Genomic DNA, 20,571 nt, shown 5'->3' with positions numbered 1-20,571 from the left:
TATTTCGTTCCCAAGGAAATTCACTGTTGTTTAGCTCCTGAACCAGCAACACAGTAAAAAAAATTCTAATTTACTGCAGCATTTTGGCTGCGAAATATACTGAAAGAAAGTTGAGGTCCGATTCACAAGATATGAGTTCGAATTGTGGATTTGTCACTTCATAAAGTCATGTGATCTCAGGCAAAAATTTAACTGCTCTGAACTGCATCTGTTAAATAAGGACAGTGATGGGAGCCTCTGTAGTCACTTGGCTGATGGAGGCCAGCACACACTAATGTTCCAAGCCTTTCTCTATTTTATGTGGTTGGGCATCTACAAGAGTAAGCTTCTTCAACCTTTTAGGCTCAAATTCTGGAATTTTTGTTCCTTTTATTTCTGCTGGCAGAATTGAAATTCTCTCCCAAGTCCCCCCCTTTTTCTTGCAATCCCTTGCTCTAAATGCAGTCAAGAGTAGCCAACATGTGCTAAAACTTTGATTCTTAAGGTGGTGGATCTGCCTTCCAGGTCATCACAGGGGTGAAAGCTCTAGCAAGTGTTTCGCTGCTGTGAAAAATGTCACCCGTCTTTCCGACCACTGCTATCTATTTTGTCTCTGCATGTTACCTGATGGCTAAGCTGATTCTACATGTATTAGGTCTTGGTTATGACAGCACCTCTCATTAAAGTTCAAATATCTCTACTACAGTAGGCTAATTGCTGCAGCAAACAATCTGAATACTCCTGTGGTTTAACACAATAAAAGTTTACATTTTGTTGGCATTAGAATTGAACAAGGTGTTTGAAAGGCAGACTTCCATGTGGGCATTCAAGGACTGAGGCTTTTTCCATCTTGTGGCACTTCCATGTTCAATGTGTGTGCCCCATAGAATCGCATGAGAGAATGGCATGAGCCTGATCTGGAGGTGACATGCATCACTCCTGCCTGCCTTCCATTGAGCAGAACTCGATCATATGGCCTCATCCTAGCTGCAAGATGGGGGAGGATGTGGACCCCCAGCTTAGCAGAAATCCTTAGTCATTACCTTGCCATCTCTGCCTCTCTGTGCTTACCTCAAAATGTTGCTATGTGGGTTAAAAATGCAAAATAGATGTAAGTTCCTCTTAGAGTAAAAATTGTGGTATAATGCGAAGGATTGTTTTCCTCAAAGAAACCCGGTTACCCATTATGGTTGGGTTCTCCTGAAGACAGTTAGGCACCAAATAAGTTAATGGGATTTAGTGTATTTGAGCCCTAATCAACAGATCTTAACATTGTTCTTATGGGAGAATGCCTAGCCAATTCCAAACCACTGGCCAAAAATCAGCTCTGGGAACTTATAAATTAGTAGCTTCCTCTATAAGCTTTGTATAGTGCATGTTTATTTTGATTTAATTTCTACTTTATCATAGTTTAAATTGATATTTAGTTTGTGGTTTTGTGCTGATTTTATGTCTTGTCTGTGTTAAAGTGCAGTTGCCCCTAGCCTTGGCTTCTGGAGTCATTAGTGACATTGACTGACTGCCTACTCTTGTCAGGTACACTCTAACACATCAAGTACATTCTCATTTTAATCCTACCAGTAACTCTGCAAGGTATGTATGGTTACTTCTATTTGATTACTGAGAAAACAAACTCAGAGAGGGCAACCATGTTAGTTTTCTATCACTGTGTGACAAATTACTACAGATTTAGAGGCTGTGTTCTGTACTGGAGGCTCTTGGGGGAGAATCACTTCCCAGCTCATTCAGGTTGTTGGCAGAATTCAGTTCCTTGTGGTTGTGGGACTGAAGTCTCTATTGCCTTGCTGACTGTTGGCTGGAGGTCTTTCTCAGTTTTGAGACATTATCAGCTTCCTTGGCTCGTGGTCCCTCCATCTTCAAAGCCAGAAATGGTGTGTCAAATTCTTCTCATGCTTCCAATCTCTCTGACTTCTTCTGCCTTTTTTTTGGTTTGTTTTTTTGCCCTGAAGATTAGCCCTGAGCTGACATCTGTTGGCAATCTTCCTCTTTTTTTATTTGAGGAAGATTAGCCTTGAGCTAACATCTGTGCCAATCTTCCTCCACTTTATATGTGGGTCACTGCCGCAGCATGGCTGATGAGTGGTGTAGGTCCATGATCAGGATCCAAATCCACAAACCCGGGCCACCAAAGTGGAGTGCACTGAACTCAGCCACTATGCCATGGGACTGGCCCCCTCTCCTGCCTTTTAAGGGGCTCAAGTGATTAGAGCAGGCCCATCCAGATAATTTCCACATCTTAAGGTTAAGTGACTTGGGACTTTAATTACATCTACAAAATCCCTTCCTATCAGTACCTAGAGTAGTGTTTGACTGATTAACCATGAGTTGGGAATCTTGGGGGGGCCATCTTTAGTATTCCACTTACCACAGCAACTAAGTTGCCTGAATTCACACAGCTAGAGAGTTGGGAAGCAAGGATATCTAGAGTTAAAGTCTATGCCTTTTCCATCTGCCGGGCTGCCCCTCTATGGAAATGAGTGGTGGGCAATACCCAAAGAGAATGTCCTAGAAGAAAAGTCTAACCTCAGTTCGTAACCTAGAGGTATATAATTTAAATAATTATTATGTTTAAAATTGTGCATTTAGTACTTTAAAATTGTGCATCAGTGTAATACCGGCTCTTTCCAAAATGCCACCACCAGAGAGATGGTATGAGTGTGGGCTGCATAGATCTGGATGAATTCTAATAACTACCACTTACTCTGAAACCTCAAGTCTCAGTTTCTCCACTGGAAAATGGACTTAATAATAGTATTTTACAGTTGCATTAACAGACTGAAACAATGACACATATAATGTTTGTCATAGTTCTTGGAACATTGTAAGCACTTAATTGCTAATGCCTGCCGTCACTATCATTGTCATTTTGTCATCACCAACCATCAGTCCAGACAGCAGCTATGTATTAAACATATTATCAAATATTTATAATTTCACATCTATAACATAAAATAAATCATGTTCATTTATCAACTGAGCAGAAAAATTATTATGCCTATGATCTCAATTTTAACTTGCATTTGCTTCTGAAATCTCACCTGTGAATTGATAAATGTAAGACTTGGTAATTTTTTTATTTCTTGGAGACTCAGAAATAAAAAAGGAGGAGATGCTTTCTCTGCCATTTCTGTAATTTAGAGTTTGTCCACTTGGTTCTGATTCCGCTAATAACTTGAATGCATATAAATTTCATGTCATAACTCATGGGACTTAGTGTCACTTTCAGAACCCTCCTTTCAACTTGCCCTTGTCCGCTTCCCTCTTGATCCAAGATTCATTATTGTAAGTTCTCTAACATATGTTTCATTTTACTTTTACTCCAGACTTGAGCTTGCTGTAAACAAGAAACTTATTTTTAGGTTTTTGCTCTAAATTTTAATTCTGAGCTTTTCTCTTTTTGCATTTTCACCACATTCCTAGGCTTCTGTTAAGCCAACTTTTTAAATGTGAGAAAAATAAATGTCATGGAATGAAGACTGTCGTAGCCAACAGAAGTGCCTGTCGAGTCCTCTTTGGGAAGAAGCTTGAGACCCCTGGTGGTTTAAACGGAAATTTGAATGAAGTACGAAGGACAGAGGTATCAGGAGGAACCTCTAAGACTTTTTATAAGCACCATATGCTAAAGAAAATGTGAGCTTACCCAGACCTCAATTAGCATGGAGGGTGTGGTTGGGAGAGGCCACCATGGTGCAGACATCCACTCACCCCAACTTCTGTAGAAGTCAGCAGTGGAAATTCTCAGTGGTACAAAAATGTTACAATTGGTGATGGAGTCAGAGCTTTGGTTTTGATCACCTTACATGGATTCCACGTGTTGTTAAAACATAAGGAAAGGAGAAGAATTACCAATTAACAAAACCTTTTGAAGTCCTTCTCCCTCTGCTACCTTCCCCCAACACCTGAACTAGTCACCTGTGACATCCTTTACAAAGTAATGTGTCTCTTGCTTTCCATGTTAACCTTTTAGTATTTTTGTCATCTGAAACAGGGTTTCTCAGCTCTGACCCTATTGGCCTTTGGGCATGGTTAATTCTTTGTTGCGCCCTCAGCATTCTCTGTGTATCTGGTAGGCTGCTTACTGGGAACACCTGAAACTCTGCACCTGAGGGCTTTTTTTCTGACAATGGAGAGTGCTGAGGAGTTAATGGCTCTGAAAGCAGCTGTTAATCAGTGACGGGCGGGGAGTTGGTGGATAGTTGCTCTGGCTTCCTACACCCTCAACTGGGGCAACTCTGAGGCATGTTCTAGACTGTTTCCCAGTGAGATTGAGCTCCAGTGCCCACAGAAGTAACTTGATAATACACTTCTATTGATTCCTCTCCCTTCTTTGACTCACCTCTCAAATAAACTATTTACACTTAAATCCTTGTCTCAGGGTCCACTTGCAGGGGAAGCCAAACTGAGACTCCATGTTACAAACATGGCAATTCACTCTGTTTAGAGAAATTTTGAGCTAATTCGCAGAGATTTCTCCATGAAATGCCGTTGAACGGTGTTGTCACCAAGTCCTCTGAGGCCTACATTCTGGGTGGGCCCAGACTGCATTGGGGATGGGTGTGGACTGATGTGTATGGCTGGGATGATGTGGACATTGTTATTTCTCATGGGTTTGTTCTGAGTAAAGCTTTTGGAAATTGTGTTTTCCCACAAGTTCCACAAATGTTTCTACATTTTAGAAATTGTTTGAGCATGCTCTAAGCCATGACTTTGAAAGTCAAACAGTTTTGGCTGGTGATATTATTTTTAAAGAAACAAAACAGTTTTGTTTTGTTTTTAATTTTTGCTTTTGTTATGCTTTGCAATCCTTTCTGCTCTAAGGGCCTTCACTTCCTTTGTTTAGTACATGGCTTTGCATAATGCTCATGGAGGTATTTCGTAGACATTTTTGTTTGGATATGATTGCAATGAATTTTTACTGATAATAATTTACATTCTAAAGCTCTTATACAGATAACGTTTTATTTAATCATCACAAAAACCCTGGATAATAGGATTATTATCACAGTTTAATGAAAGAGGAATCCAAGTTCCAGAGAGTTTAAGCAAGTTTCTGTTTAGCATTTTTATCTAGTCATGAATTAACATAGAACTTTCATTAATGTGATCAGCATTTTGCAAAGACAACAAAGAAGGAGAATGTAATCTTCAAAGGAAGCCTGGTATACAGTAGCAAAGCCGTAGGATGCAGGATGTGGAGCTTGGGGATGAAAGGCTAGAGACCTCAGCAATGGCCTTATATCTTGTCTTCTTTTAGATTTTTAATTGGCCATATTCTCATGTAACGGAAAGAAGCAAGCGCTGTATTCTAACACTCTGATAAAATTAACACTAGTGAGTCACAGATTAAAGCAGCATTTTCCCAGGTGCTTTTCTCACCTCTCAGGAAATCTCCTTCACTATTGCCGCTAGTGGCTTCTCAGCACCATTAAAGCTACTGTCCCTCCTTCCTGCATCACCAGCCTCAGGAGACTATGGGCACCATTTTGTTGTTTCACACACAGTCTTTATCTTGCTGGCGCTAAATTTGTACCTGAGTTGAAGAGGAAGTGCATCACTATTTCAAATACCAACATTGGATTTTGAGGTCAGGTCCAAAGCTAGTAGACACTGTTCCTTCTAGTAACTAGACTGTTGCCTCTGATAGCCAGCTCTGAGTTAGAGTCCCCGCTAACAGTTGCCATCCCTGATGTTGAGCTCAGTTTGATTTCTTGAACCTTTGTCAGTTGTCCACTCTTGGTGCCTGAATTGCTCCTATGGAACCCAGTTAACTTCCTTTGACCCTTCCACCACCAATAAACACCAGTTATGACTAAGCCGTTCTGCACTAACCAGGATTGAGTCGGGAAAAGAGAAAACCCTTAGATATTTCAGAAGAAAATGATTTAATACAAGAGGTAGAGGCTTACTAAAGAATTGGAAAGGGCTGCAACTAGCATTCTAGAAATTAGGAAGATAGTAATATTAAGAAAGCATCACTGATGATCTCAGCTACCTGCTGTAACAGTAAGCATCTGGCAACACCTCCAATTGGCCATCTGCCAAAGCCCACATACCAGCTTGCCACCACCATACTGAACTTTGGCTTCTCTTCTGCCTTGTGTGTCTCATTTGTGTGACCTCACTCTGAATTGTGCTGGCAGGGAGTCTGGAAAATGTAGCTCCCAGACTTCTAGTCCCTGGGATACAGGGAACAGCATAAAAGAAAGAACATGGTGCTGAGTAGCTTACTCATAGTTCAGGCCATATCCTATCTCTGGAAGTTTTCTGAAGCTGATTTATAAGTCTGGGGCACTTAAAGAAGAGGATGTTATTCTTCTAAAATCAAAGGTGCTAAGAAAAACATTTATGAGCTGGGATAGACAAATAGAAATAAGGGAGAAATAGCAACTAGGGACATGATGGCCCTCAAAATGAAGATTCTGTAATAGTTGTTGATGTGAAATAGGAAGACACTGGGACTTATGCTTCAAGCAGAGCTACCAGGAAAATTGACCAACTCTACGCCCATGTCCTTACTATGCATAGTATAGTTGTACTCGGAGATTTTGTTACTTTCTGGTAAAATATGTTGTGACTTTAATCACCTGGTTGAGTGTCTGTTCTACTCCTGTATGCCAAGGTCAGAGTCTTGGATAAGTCTGCTCCTCCAGAGACAAGCCTTGGAAAAATTCTCTAGGAGGCAATGGGAATGGGCCAGAGGGTCATCCCTGGACACCAGTCCTACAGGGCATGAGACCTAGCCAGGGGTGCTAGAACCACTGCTGGGGCTGTGTTTAGGGGCATATTCTACTTGTCATCTGATTCACATCATTTGCTTCCAAAAGCTGTGCTTTTGGCCTGAATACAAGACTGGAAGGCTGAAGCATCCATGAAATTGCCCTAATGCTGTTTAAAAATGTTACAAGTCATGAAGTCTGATTTATTTGTCATAGAATGCTAGTAGTCAGTTTTGTTTTCATCGTGATGTAAAACAGTCTTTGTATATTCATGATTAGATTTTGTGAAGGAATTTTATTCTACTTAGATTAATTAATAGTAAATATCAAACTATGATGTATTTTTTTCTTAAGAACACATTATAAAACCAGAACTCTGTAAAATAAATTATTCTTTTGGATAAGCTAATTAAAAGGTACTCTATTTAAACACCTTGGGACTCTTGATTTAATCCAACTAAAATATTAACTTTAAATTTTCTTAATACCTTGATAGCGAATACTCCTAATGTATTTCTTATAGGAAATTTGTATTGGAATAGTAATCAATATCAATCTGAAGATTTTTTAAAATTCTGGGTGGAAAGTGCTTCACAGAGATATATCTAATATTGAAATTTTGCTTCTTTGGTAATGATTAGTAAACAGGAAAGCATAATAACTTAATGAAAATATTAAATTTTAAGATTATTTTCCAAAGTAGATACAGTTAATTAATTGGAAGCTGTATTCTTTCCTCTCTCTATATGTATTGGAAATGTCCCTTAGTTGCACTAAATACTGGTTTATTGTCTCTTCTTGCTATCTATCTTTTTTTTCTTGGAGTAAAGGCATCTTTTAGACTTTATATGATTTTTCTGTTGACAACGATAAGATATCATGTTAACAAAGTGTCTTATAAGAGAGTAGGTTTGAGGGCTGTCTCACTCTTTATGACCTGTAATACATGATGTCTTAGATCTCCAGACTAATACGAAGAGGACAAGTCAAAACTAAGAAGGCTGAGACATGCTATGGAAAATAAATCCTGCAAGAAATCATTCTAAGCTAATCAATAATAACTGATCAAAGAGTATTATGTTTCAGTTGTAACAGAAACCAACAATACCAGTATTTGTTCCAGAATTTAACTTCACCTTGTTTTTATATGTAAGCATAAATGTGAATTTATGCCAATTCCTTCTAGACTTAAGTTGTGATATGAAATTAGGAATAGTTAGCTGTGATCAAGTTCCTAATAATTGCAAATGATGAATATAGGCAAAGTATGTTTCCAGTCTTTGTATAAATGCACTATTCTGTCTCATGGATGTGTCTTTCTGATTAATCAGTGGGTGTGTACTTAGATATGTGTGCATGCATATAAGAGGGAGAGAAATGCTTACTTTTCTCAATGAAAGCGCTTCTGATTATATATATCTTGTGGGATTTCATAAAATTGAAAATTAGCTGGGAAGAAAATAATACTGAGTTTTCTTCAAGACGCATTTCCATAATGCCTGCTCTATGACTCATGTTATTTATATACTTGAACATCTTCATTGTTATTAATTGGGTTCTCTTATGATTTTTTAAAATTTCACCTGTTTCTCTTTACTTTTTTCTTTTTGAAGATTGGCCCTGAGCTAATATCTGTTGCCAAGCTTCCACTTTTTTAGTTTCTCCCCAAAACCCCAGCACATAGTTGTATATCCTAGTTGTAACTCATTCTGGTTCTTCTATGTGGGATACCACAACAGCGTGGCTTGATGAGTGGTACGTAGATCTGCACCCAGGATCTGAACCGCCGAACCCTGGGCTGCCAAAGTGGAGTGTGCAAACTTAACCACTTGGCCACGGGGCCAGCCCCTCTTATGACTTTTTAAATAGATGAGCATTCCAACTCTTGGCTCACTTAATTACTGTTGGTAATTAATTTATTCAAGGAATTTTAATATTGAAATTACTTATTTCAAATAATATATTTATTTAATATCTTTTTTTGTTTTCTTATGAGTTTTCTAATAAAAGAGTATTTTCCTCTCTCTTTCTTCTCTCTTTTTAGCTCAATGCCTTTCAAAAAAAATGGTACTAATCTGTGGTCATAAGGATGCATTTATCCCAGGTGCACAATTGTCATTATATTTTTTATTTGTTGTAGGTTTTCTCTCCAAAGCAGAAATTAGTCAAATACACATGACGTAGAAATTTCACAATTAGGCAATTAAATTAGAAATATGACAGCTGGCATGTGTTCAAAGTAATGAAGTTCCAAAAATAGAAAGTGAATCAAATTAACATAAAGGCATTAACTTTTTCTGGATGGCGTGAGTTTGCAAAAGTCTTGAGTAATTAGATTTGCTTATTCTCAAAATAGCCAGTGAACCTTGAGTGACATTGCATTTCAAAGGTGGGAGCCAGAGGGAAGGTCACTCTTAGCACTGGAGTGGCAAAAAGAGATTTCACTTTAAAATCACCTAGGGTAGTATATGCTACTCTATTTGAAATTTTTAGCTATATACATAAAGAAATCATTTTGTTTTCTTTGTGGGAGTCAGAAAGTGGTTTGCGAAATAATCCCTGAATTTGGAACTTCAGATGGTTTGTAAAACTTTATTTTTTTATAGTTGTCTATGTTGTTTTTGTTTTCCTAATATTCAAGTAATAATAAAGCTATTTTTATGTTTAAAAGAAACAACTCCAAATAATAATCTCATTGTTTGAAATCATTTGCTCTAAGCTTTGTCTTTTCTTGTTATATCAATTATATGATAATAGGCTTTTTAAAAATGTATCGTATTTTAACAATGTATGATTGAATGATCATGCCATTTTTATTACAAGCTGCTAGACTTGGTGTTTCAGGCTCCAAGACTTGTTTCAAATCCAAAGATTTGGAGATCTGAGGGCAGTTCCCCAGAGTACTGTGGTAGTTTCACTGTTTTGAAAGATAATTTTCATTTTACATAACTTCTGGCATGTTCTCAAAGAGAATTACGTGCACACCTTTACACTGATTCCCCCAGTGTGGCTGGTTTCCATTTTGTTGTTGTCATTATTGTTCAGGTCCAGGCCAGTCCCAGTCCCAGCATGATGTATTACCCCTGTTGCCCTTACTTTCTTGCCTTCCCTCAGAACTCCTGCTCCCTTCTTTGGTCCTCCGTATTGGGCAGCGAATTTCTTTTCTTTTCTTTTTTTTTGAAGATTGGCCCTGAGCTAACATCTGTTGCCAGCCTTTTTGCTTTTTTCTTCTTCTCCCCAAAGCCCCCCAGTACGTAGTTGTATGTCCTTCATAGTTCTACTATGTGGGACACCACCTCAGCATGGCTTGATGAGCGGTGCTAGGTCCACACCCAGGATCCAAAGTGGTCAAACCCTGGGCCGCCAAAGCGGAGTGCATGAACTTAACCACTGACCATGGGGTGCCCCCCTGGGCAGCGCATTTCCTGTTACCCATGGATAGCCAGCACTGCCTCGTGCCTCTCGGAAGATGTACTGAGTCCGCTGCTTCAGCAGCTCTGGGGCTAGGCCTTTTCCAGTGCTTCCCTCTTCCAGTGGCTATCGCCACTGGCCTTCTGCTGAGTTTGCTTCACCACACTGGCCATTCATGGACATCTGGATGTTGCATCCCTGGTGTTCATGTGGGACAACCAGTGCTTCCTGATACCAAGGAGGCTAGGGCCTCCTGCAGCTTCCCTTCTTTGACATGAAAACAGAGGTAGGTAGGGAAAGTTGAAATGGCTAGTCCATTTTTGTCCAGAGCTGGGGGGAAATTTGAGTTGGCCAAATATAACTTTATTTTCTTTGGGGTAATAGCCAGCCTTGATTTTATTTAGCATATCAATTTTTTAAAAATACTGTTTCTTTTATATACTTACTAATGTTGAGCAGATCATATGTACACATGGTCAAAAAAATTCAGATGGTTCAAAACAGTATGTGCCTTTTAAAGGTTTCCCTCCCATCTCAATCCTGAGTCTAACGTTTTACTTATCCAGAGACAACAACTGATACCAGTTTCTTTTTGGTTAATTGAAAAAAAGTTTTTAAATTGAGGTATGATTAACATATAGCCTTCTGTTAGTTTCAGGTGTGCAACATAATGATTCCATATTTCTATATATCGTGAAATGATCACCACAATAAGTGTAGTTATCATCCCTTACTTTCCAATTTCTTACATATATTTCCATTTTCCTATGATATCATATACATTTGTAAGCATGCATGTCTCTCTCTCTCTCTCTCTCTCTCTCCAGACACACACACACACACACACAAATTGTAGTACACCATTTGTACACAATTTCTTATACTTAACATACCTTGGGGATAGTTTCATACCTCTGCAGTGGTCCTTTATGTTATTTATCCTGTCCCCTAATGATGGACATTTATCTTGTTTTGGGTCCTTTGCTTTGGATCAAGGGTTGACAAACATTTTCTGCAGAAAATGTATCCCGGGAGCAGCCAGAGACTATATGTAAACGAGCGGATATGGCTATGTTCCAATAAAATTTTATTTACAAAAACAGACAGCAAGACAGATTTGGCCTCTGCCCTGGATGATCAGGCAATTTTGAGAAGCACTGTCATAGCACCTAGCACTGCGACTGACTTGCAGCAAGTGTTCAACAGATATTTGTTGATTGATGGGTTGTCTGGAAATTTGTTATTAGAAATAGGAACAATGCTAAACAATGGAAAAGTTGAACATGCCGTGTTGGTATCAAAAATGAGTTAAATGGAAAATGCCTGGTTTTAAGAGCATTCTACTTTTTGGTTCTCTTAAAACCTTTTTTAAGATGGTGCTTTGACTTCTATTTTAAATGTGGAATCAGGAATGAGAAAATTATATGATGGAGGAAGGATTGATCTGATTCCTTCCAGTACTGTTACTCTCTCAGATTTTGCTTCCTGCCCTTTGGGCCCTCAGTCTCATCAGTAAACTCAGAATCACCCGCAGAACTGGGTCCAGTGACAGAGTTCATGGTTATTAAAGCCATTTGGTTTCAGATGATGAGTGTATCTTCTTGACAATGAGTATCATCCCCGTAATGTCCTTCATGGCTTTTACCTCTTTCTAACTCTTGTCAGGGGTCCTAGGTATCAGATGACAGTATTTCTCTTTTCATTAGATGCTAAACTCAATACTTTTGAGTTATTTGAAGTTGTAGATCAGAGATCACCAGACTCAGTTCTGCATCCCAAATCCAACCTGCTGCTTGTTTTTGGAAATAAAGTTTTATTGGAACACAACCACACTCATTTGTTTATGTGTTGTCTGTGGCCTGCTTCACGTTACAGCAGCAGACCTGAGTAGTTGAAACAGAGGCTGTAGAACTCACACAGCCAGAAATATTTACTATCTGGCCCTTTATAGAAAAACTTTGCTAACTCTTCTTTTAAATTGTACTATTTTTTCCCAACTTTGAGAATTTGGTGCTCTCTGCTGTGAAGTTGTGGGGGTCTATTCCTGTTTTTCAGGACTGAGATCTTGAAACAGGCTTTCTTAGCTTTTAAAGAACAGGCACGGTTGTTTTGCTGATTTGTCTTTTCAACACAGTAAACTCCTAGTTTGCTGAGCAGACAATTATCGAACACTTGTTATGCTGAAACCTGGGAATACAAAGGCAAATAAGATTGATTTCCTGTTCTCAAAAACTTGGAGTCTAATGGTTGACAGAGATAAATAAATCAGTGGTTATAGTGAGTGACAGAAGTGTGAAGGGACTGCTATGGGAGGAGGACCCTTCCATATTATCCCAGTGGACAGCAAAGTCTTCCCAAGGCAGGAAGGTGAAGCTTGAGCTAAGTTTTAAAGGGTGAGTAGGAGGTGAACAAAGGAAGAAGAAGGTATTCCAGGCAGGCAGAAGGCACACCTAGCCTGTGCAAAGGTGCTGAGGCCTTAAAGTGCTTTAAATAGCCTAAAGTAATGGAAGAGGAGGTAGCAGAGAAAGAAAAGGGCTTCTTCATAAAGGACCAAAGGCATGAATGATGCAAGAGTAGGGTGAAAGCATTGCCTCCCCCTTCCATACCACCAGTGGCCATCAGGGGATCATGACCTTGAAATTGCTGGAACATGAAGGACTCTGATGTTCTGCAGGAGCTGTTGCCGTCTCTGACCTCTTCAAAGGAAAGGAGGATGAGGATCTGTCACTTGAGCTGAAAAGTAGGTATAGCCAGAGCAGACAAGTTGCCAGAGGCAAATGACAGGTCCCAGTAAATCCCAAAGCAATTAATCTGGAGGTAGAGGGAGTTTACATGACTTCACTCTAGAATTCTCCACGAGTGGGGGGCCTCTTCCTGGAAGTAATAATTCTTCTTTTCAAACTCTCTAGCTAAAGCTCTTTATCTTAGGAGAGCAACTAGAATCGATAAAGCCTTCACAACCCTCTGCAGCCTAGTTCAAGTTAAAAGCAAGAGAAAAGAAAACAAAAGCAAATTAAGCCCATTCTTTTGCCAAGAAGAAGTGTTATTTGATTTTTCTTCACATCCTGAATGTTCCTTGGAAAAGAACATGCCATTTGGCAATGTCCAAAGGCCTGTTGACAATCCTCCGACATCATTTTCTGTTTCCATTGCCTCACTCGGCACGAGGGCTCTCATAAGCTTTCCAGTCACCGATGAAGCCCAGATGTTGTGGATAAACCACAGCCTTTGGGGGGGAAAGTAAGCAAATACTAATAATAAATAATGCCTTGAGGTCGTGCTGCGGCCCTCTCTAAAGTGTGCTGATGGTCAGGCTTCATCATTTCCCGGGCAGAGTGCTTGGATTTTGATTTTGGCAGCAAATAACCTGGAGCATATGGGCTTGGGAATGGTAGCTCCGTCCCAATAATCCTGCTGATGGTCCCATTCCAGCTTTCTTTAACTTGGTGATTTGAGTGTGCATTGCGGTGGGTCAACAAGCCATTTTTGTCTAGAATGATTTAGAGAATCTGCTCCAAATCTCGGTCATTTTCTCACCCATACAAGTCATTGGAGGCCGTATTAGCCTTAAGTATGACTTGGGAGTTAAGATTTGCTCAAAAGCATGCCTGGGTTTGATTAGCAAGTTGGAGGTTAGAAACCTCCCTTCCTGTGATTTGATCTCAAATTCCCAGTCTATATTGCGGCACCTTTGACATTTCTCTAATTACGGATGACTTGATGGTACCTACCATGTGGATGGATTTTGGATGAAGTTCCGTGTGCTCACAGGTTTTTCCATGATAGTTAACATTGGGGTGAATCACAAGACTCATCTTTGGAGAAAGGCAGTGTCCCTTCTATTTTTAAAGGACTGTTCCTCAAATGATGTTGTTCATGCTTTGGCTCCTGTAATATCTCTATTCATTTCTTTCGTGGAATTTTTTATTTGTTTGTGTCTTTTTTCATATACTTCTTGCATTTCAGTAAAAATAAAGAAGAAACTTAAAATTCAAGAGATTGTTGTGGCTGTGGGCGGAAAACTTGCAGTCTGTTGGTGCCGTTTGTGACCCTTGCAAGCTCTTAGAGTTTTATTTCTCTTGCAGGCTTGGGGTTGCTATCTTTCTCATCATAAGTAATCTAGCATTCATACTGCATTCTATTCATAGCTGTCATACTGTCTCTGACAGCATAACTTGAAACTTTTGATCTGCTTCCAGAAAGGACTTTTACATGCGTGATAGGATTTATAGAGGAAACTGTCAACTGAGTAACAGGTATTAACTTCTTGGAAGGAGCAAAACATCAAACACCACCTTCCTCCTCCTCCTCCTCCTCTTTCTCCTCCTTTTCTATCAGCAAAGCTTGGTTTGCAATAACTTTATGTTTCCTTTTTATCTCAGTGTCTTTTTACTCTTCAACAGCAATGTCCTAGGGTATAAAATGTGCTTGTCGTTGTAGAGGGAGAAGCAGGAAAACAACTTATTTTGCTGAAGATTTAATGAACACTCACTATGTGCCAGACCCTGTGCAAGTTATTGGGGTACAGATGTGGATAAGACATGGTCTCTATCTTGGGGAATTTTAAGACCTAGTAGGGTGACAGTCACATAAATGTAGTATAATATTGAAAACAATAACACGATATTCTAGAAGCACTAAAGACTCTGAAAGCAGAGTCATTTCTATTTCTTGGAGAAGAAATTTTGGTTCTGAAATTAAGTTCCTGAAAATAAGGGCAACCCTAGAATCATACCATAGCACAATTTGCTGTAGGTTGTTATCCTAATAGTAGCTGATCTCCTGTCCTGGAGGAGCTCCTTGGCTTTAGTCCTCAAAGAGCCCTACCTTTATGGGAGACCCAAAATAAGAAACTGTAAGTCTGGGTTGAGGGGAGTGTTGGTATTTTTGAGAAAGTCTGTTATCTAAAAAGAATGGGTCAGTTGCAAGAAGTTGCCCAATTGAGTGTTGGCTAGTCAGATAGCAGCCTTGCTGTGGTATGGCACAGGTTGCCCAATTTGCACTGGCACGTGGCCTGGCCTCCTGGGTCTTTGTTGAAACTCAAATCACCTTGCAAGCGATGGGCGCTTCATGGAGGTTAGATGTGCTTCTAACTCTGACCCCTTGCACCCAGCTTTCCTGGAAAGAAAGGTATGGATCTTGGCCCATTACTCAGGAAAGTGTACTGAGCACTGATTATGTAGTAAGCAACAGCATTTTTGAGGAGGATGATGATGATGATGGTCGTGATGATACTGATGTTGGTAATGGTGATGATGATGATGGTAGTGTTGATAGTGCTCCTGCTGCTGGTGATCTTGATGATAAGGATATGTGATAACAATAATAGTGGGGCAGGAACTGTTTCTTACTTATTCTTGCATACCTGGTATTTGGCACAGAGTAGGGATTTCAAAAAGTTTGTTGAAGGATGGAATGAAGAATCAGTTTCCCTCTTAAAAGGTAACGTAGAGCATGCTACCCCTTTTGTTCAACAACCTCCAAAAGACTTCTATTACATCAGCGTAATACCCGTGTTTCTTGCCTTGGCCTATGCACTCTGATCCTGCTTTGATATCACTCTGACCTCAACTCTTATCATTCTGTAGACACACTGGCTTCTTTGCTTTTCCTCACATATCCATATATGTTCCCATTTTAGGGTCTCTGCACGTACTCTTCGCTCTGCTTGGAATGCTTTCCCCCCAAATATCAATGTGGCTTACTCCTTTACTTTCTCAAATCTCTGCTCAAATGTCCCCTTCTCAGAGAGGTCTCCCCTGACCACCATGTGTCAAAAAGCGTTACCCCTGCTTCCTTCCCATGTCCCTCTATCTGGTGCTGTGGACTGGATGTGCCCCTCCCCCCTGTTCATATGTTGAAGCCCTAATCTCCAATGTGATATTTGGAGGTGGGGCCTTGGCGGTGGGGAGGGGGGAGGATAATTATGTCATGAATGTACAGCCATCATGAATGAGATTAGTGCCCTTATCAGAAGAGACATGAGAGAGAAAATCTCGCTCTGCGCCGTTTTAAGGACACAGCAAGAAGACAGCTATCTGCATACCAGGAAGAGGGCTCTCACCAGGTACCGAATCTGCCAGCATCTTGATCTTGCACTTCTCAGCCTCCAGAACCAAGAGAAATAAATGCTGATTGTTTACGCTACCCGGTCTATGGTGTTTATTATAGTAGCCCAAACTGACTAAGATATCTGACTTTACTTTTCTTTATAACATTTACATATTATGCATTATTTATGTATTTATTTATTGCCTGCTTTTCTTCTCCCACTTTGTCTCTACTGAATCTCAACTACATGAGGGCAACTGCTTTGTTTCTTTAAAGCCATTTCTCTGGAACCTAGAACACTGCATGGTACATAGGCACAGGTCTGTAAATATTGATGAATGAATTAATGAATTGTTTATACCATCAGAGGACACATTTCTTAAATTGGCTTGCATTTCTAGATATCTGTGTAAGTTTGTCCTTCTTATCACCCTCTCCGTTGTATGAGCCCCTTCAGGACAGAGATCCCATCAGAAACTTTTGTTGCCCCAAATGGAGCCTAGCACAGACTCATTCTCAGAGTAGTTGCTCAGTGAATGCTTATTCATGCTTAGAGCGTCTAAAAGGCCTACCTTACGAGGATTGCCCTTCTTCCTTGCTCTGCTTCACCGCATTTTCCAATCTCCTTGTTTTTCTTCCTGTATTTTTGACATTTCATGATACAATTTCTTTTTCATTGTAGATAGCTATGGGTGGGAGAGATTATACAAAGGCATTGGTACCTCCACTCTCAAATAAATGTGATGGACTTGGGCTTAATTTTGTATTATTCATAGCACCACACCAAAGACCAACTACCAAGAAGGTTATAAAAGTCAGAGAATATTTTTTCTATTTTTGATGAAACACAGTTCTCTATAAAATCCCCCCAAATTCGCAACTTCAAAAGATGAATAGGATGATTCTTAAAAGGAACTTCTAGCTGATTACATTTAGGCCATTGTATTTAGATTTTTGCCATGGTTTTTAGCATTTTTAGTAGCTTTTGAATGTTGTACATTTTCACAAACTCAATGGCCCAGAAATGTCTTTCTGAAACAGTTAAACCCATGTTGATGTTTACGCTGAACTCGCTATCACTGCCTCCCTCACCCAAAGGAGCTTGGCCAGTTACTTGCCAACTGAAGCTGGCCTGGTACTTGCTGACACATTTTTCAAGAACTGGTTGTGCAATACATGTTGATATTCTCTGTTCTTCCTCCTTCCCTTATTCATCCATTTGGCTCCTTCCTGCTTTCCCGACTCCCTCTGTTCCCTCCCCCTTGACTTTTTGGAATCTATTATCTGCTTTAGTAAACCTAGTGGTAAATTGCCTCAAGAGTAAAAATGCTCTGCATTTCTAATCTGAAAGGACTGTTTTCCATATTTCTTGAGGATCTCATTCTGTCATAGCTCTTCTTTGAAAAAGTTCCAAGCAAGCATTTTGTTTGTTTGTTTGTTCAAGATTGGAGTTTTCTACCCACTCAGCCTGACTTGTCACAAATAAAGCTTTTTAAAGATACTTTCTCACATCCTTCCTCACAAAACATTGTCAACAAATAGTTATCATTTTCATTAGTAGCATTGTCTTAATTTTACCACCAATAAACTTCCCCAGGTTTTGAGTCTATCTATATTATCTTTTCTTATAGCTCATTGTATTTGCTAGAGCTGCTGTAACAAAGTCACACAAACCGGGTGGCTGAAACAACAGAAATTTATTGTCTCACAGTTCTGGAGGTTGGAAGTCTGAGATCAAGGTGTCAGTAGGATTGGTTCTTTCTGGGGGCTGTGAGGGAGAATCCATTCCATGCCTCTCTCCTAGTTTCTGGTGGTTTGCTGGCAATCTTTGGTATCTTTTGGCTTGTAGATGTATCAACCTAATCTCTGCCTTCATCTTCACATGGTGTTCTCCGTGTGCATTTGTCTGTGTCCAAATCTCCCCATTTTATAAGGACACCAGTCATATTGGATTAAGACCCACACCAATGGCCTCATTTTAACTTGATTAGCTCTGTAAAGACCTTGTCTCCAAATAAGATCACATTCTGAGGTCCTGGGGGTAAGGATTCCAACAAATCTTAATGCAACCCATTAACGCTTATTTTTTGAAAACTGAAACTCCGGAATTAGTAAAAGGAACTCATTTTCTTCTTTATCAAATATTTAACTTTGACTCTGTAGATACAGTAAAACTTTACCTGATTAGGATGGAAGGCTCTAACAGATGGAATTTCCTAATTTACTGAGAATTAGCCTGAAAATGACATTGAGAGATGCCAGTTCTGATCCTTCCAGTACAATATACATAATTGAAATTTTGTTGATTAACAGTCTTTCAGTTTAGTTCATAGTTTCCATCTTGACCTTGTACCTTTCCTCCAGGCCCACATTCCATTTCACAAACCTGCCTGCCCATTATGGCAAAATCAAGGTACCCTGATGTTGTCTGTAACTTTTGTCTAAGTCCCTTCTGCCTTCTTCTAACGATTCCTCCAGCTCCTGAATCTTGGACATTTATATTTGTTCTCTGGATCTCTCTACTCACCCTCCCCTAAAGAATTTGTCTTAGACATGCTCTACCGGCTCTCTCTGATTCAAATCAAGTTGTTGGAGGCGGCACTCAAGCCAGCCTTTGACATCAGCCACCACTGCCAACAAGTCCACCCACCAGCACACAGAATGGGCTCCCTTAGTTTCTCCACGAAGTGAGGAATTTGACAAGACAATATGTTGTCATCTTAAGATAAGTATTGTGATAGCCTCCTAGATGACTTTTCCCATGGCTAGTCTCTACCTCCTCTGATTCGATTAAGGTGCAATTATTGGGATCATCTTTCTAATGTATAATTCTGAAAATGCAATTCACTGCTTAAAATCCATCAAGGCTCCTCCCTCCATTGCCGATGAAATGAATGCAGATTCCTCAGTCTGACATTTCACCTTCATATACCTGCTAGAGCTGCAAACCAGTGGTTCTCGGCCCTGGCAGCACACTGAAACCACCTGGGGAGTTTCACAAACTACCGATGCCTGGATCCCACTCCCAGAAGTTCTGATTTAATTGATCTGGGGTGTAATCTATGTATCAGGATTTTTAAAAGCTCCCTAAGTCATTCTAATGTTCGGCCAAGGTTGACAACCACCTATTTAGAGCAACAGGTCTCCAGTTTTAACGTGTACAGTAATTGCCTTGTTCAGTGCAGACTGATTCAGCAGGTTTAGGGCGGGGTGAGATTCTGCATTTCTAACCACCACTGATGCTGCTGGTCCACATGTTGAGTAGCAGGGTGATAAATTGAGCTTTCTGAGACCTAGGACCACATTTTGCCATCTTTGTGTCTCCAAAGTATAGTGTAGAAGCTCTCAGCAAATGTTTGAAACCAAATGAAATTTTAGTGTACTCCCAACTTTCTAGCCTTATTCTTTGCATATTGGAGTCCACATAAGCTCAGGCCTATCTCCTTTTGGAATCTATCCCTAACCACAACCAGATGGCCAACAGTTTATTCATTCAGTCAGTCATTCATTCATTTGACTAGCATTTCCTAAATGCTCTTTATGGCCAGGTACTGGGCATTCAATTGTTAATAAGATGTGATTCCTGCCCTCAGTTTACATGCTGGTGGAGGGGATTATCCTCTAGGCCACTGCTTTAAAAATTTTCTGTGCAAGGACCAGGTATTTTGTTCTAATCGGTTTTACTTTTGTAAATTACAAAATTAGGCACTTTGGGGCCAGCCTCGTGGCTGAGTGGTTAAGTTTGCATGCTCCGCTTCTGTGGCCCAGGGTTTTGCCTGTTCAGATCCTGGGTGTGGACCTAGTGCTGCTCATCAGGCCATGCTGAGGTGGCGTCCCACATAGCACAACCAGAAGGACCTACAACTAAAATATACAACTATGTACTGCGGAGCTTTGGGGAGAAGAAGAAAGAAAAAAAAAAGGATTGGCAACAGATGTTAGCTCAGGTGCCAATCTTTAAAAAAAAAATTAGGCTCTTGGGTGTCTCAGCAATGCCAAATAAAAGTTTCTAAATGAGTACTCTCAAATTCCCTACTGTTCACGGAATAGCAGTAAGTAGTTTTCAGACTTTAGTTATCCATGGACCCCACGTTGAGTACCTCTGTTCTAGGGCCGTACTGGACAAAGTGTGGTCTGTGGACCAACAGCATCAGCATCCCCAGCAGCTTCTGAGAAGTACAGAAACTCAGGCCCTACCCTGGCCTGCAAAACAGAATTTGCATTTTAACATGATCCACGGGTGATTTGTGTGTGCATTACAGACTGAGAAGCCAGCTCCAGGGCAGTGGCTCTCAACCTGGGCTGCATATAAGATTCGTCCAGGAGCTTTTAAAAATTCCACTGCCCAAACTCTATCCCAGGCAAATTAAACAAAAATCTCTGGGGGTGGCAC

General features: G+C 40.1%; 1 protein-coding gene across 2 annotated transcripts in view; it reads left to right on the top strand.

Annotated features, from left to right (window-relative positions):
* The window catches only part of ARHGAP6 (Rho GTPase activating protein 6), a 462,402-nt gene that overhangs the window by 77,168 nt on the left and 364,663 nt on the right, over positions 1-20,571 (top strand). The gene's annotated exons all lie outside the window — the stretch shown is intronic.

Source organism: Equus przewalskii, chromosome X (assembly GCF_037783145.1).
Source record: "Equus przewalskii isolate Varuska chromosome X, EquPr2, whole genome shotgun sequence".
Taxonomy (NCBI): domain Eukaryota; kingdom Metazoa; phylum Chordata; class Mammalia; order Perissodactyla; family Equidae; genus Equus; species Equus przewalskii.
The sequence above is the reverse complement of the archived record's forward strand: the minus strand, read 5'-3'. Positions and strand labels throughout refer to the sequence as shown.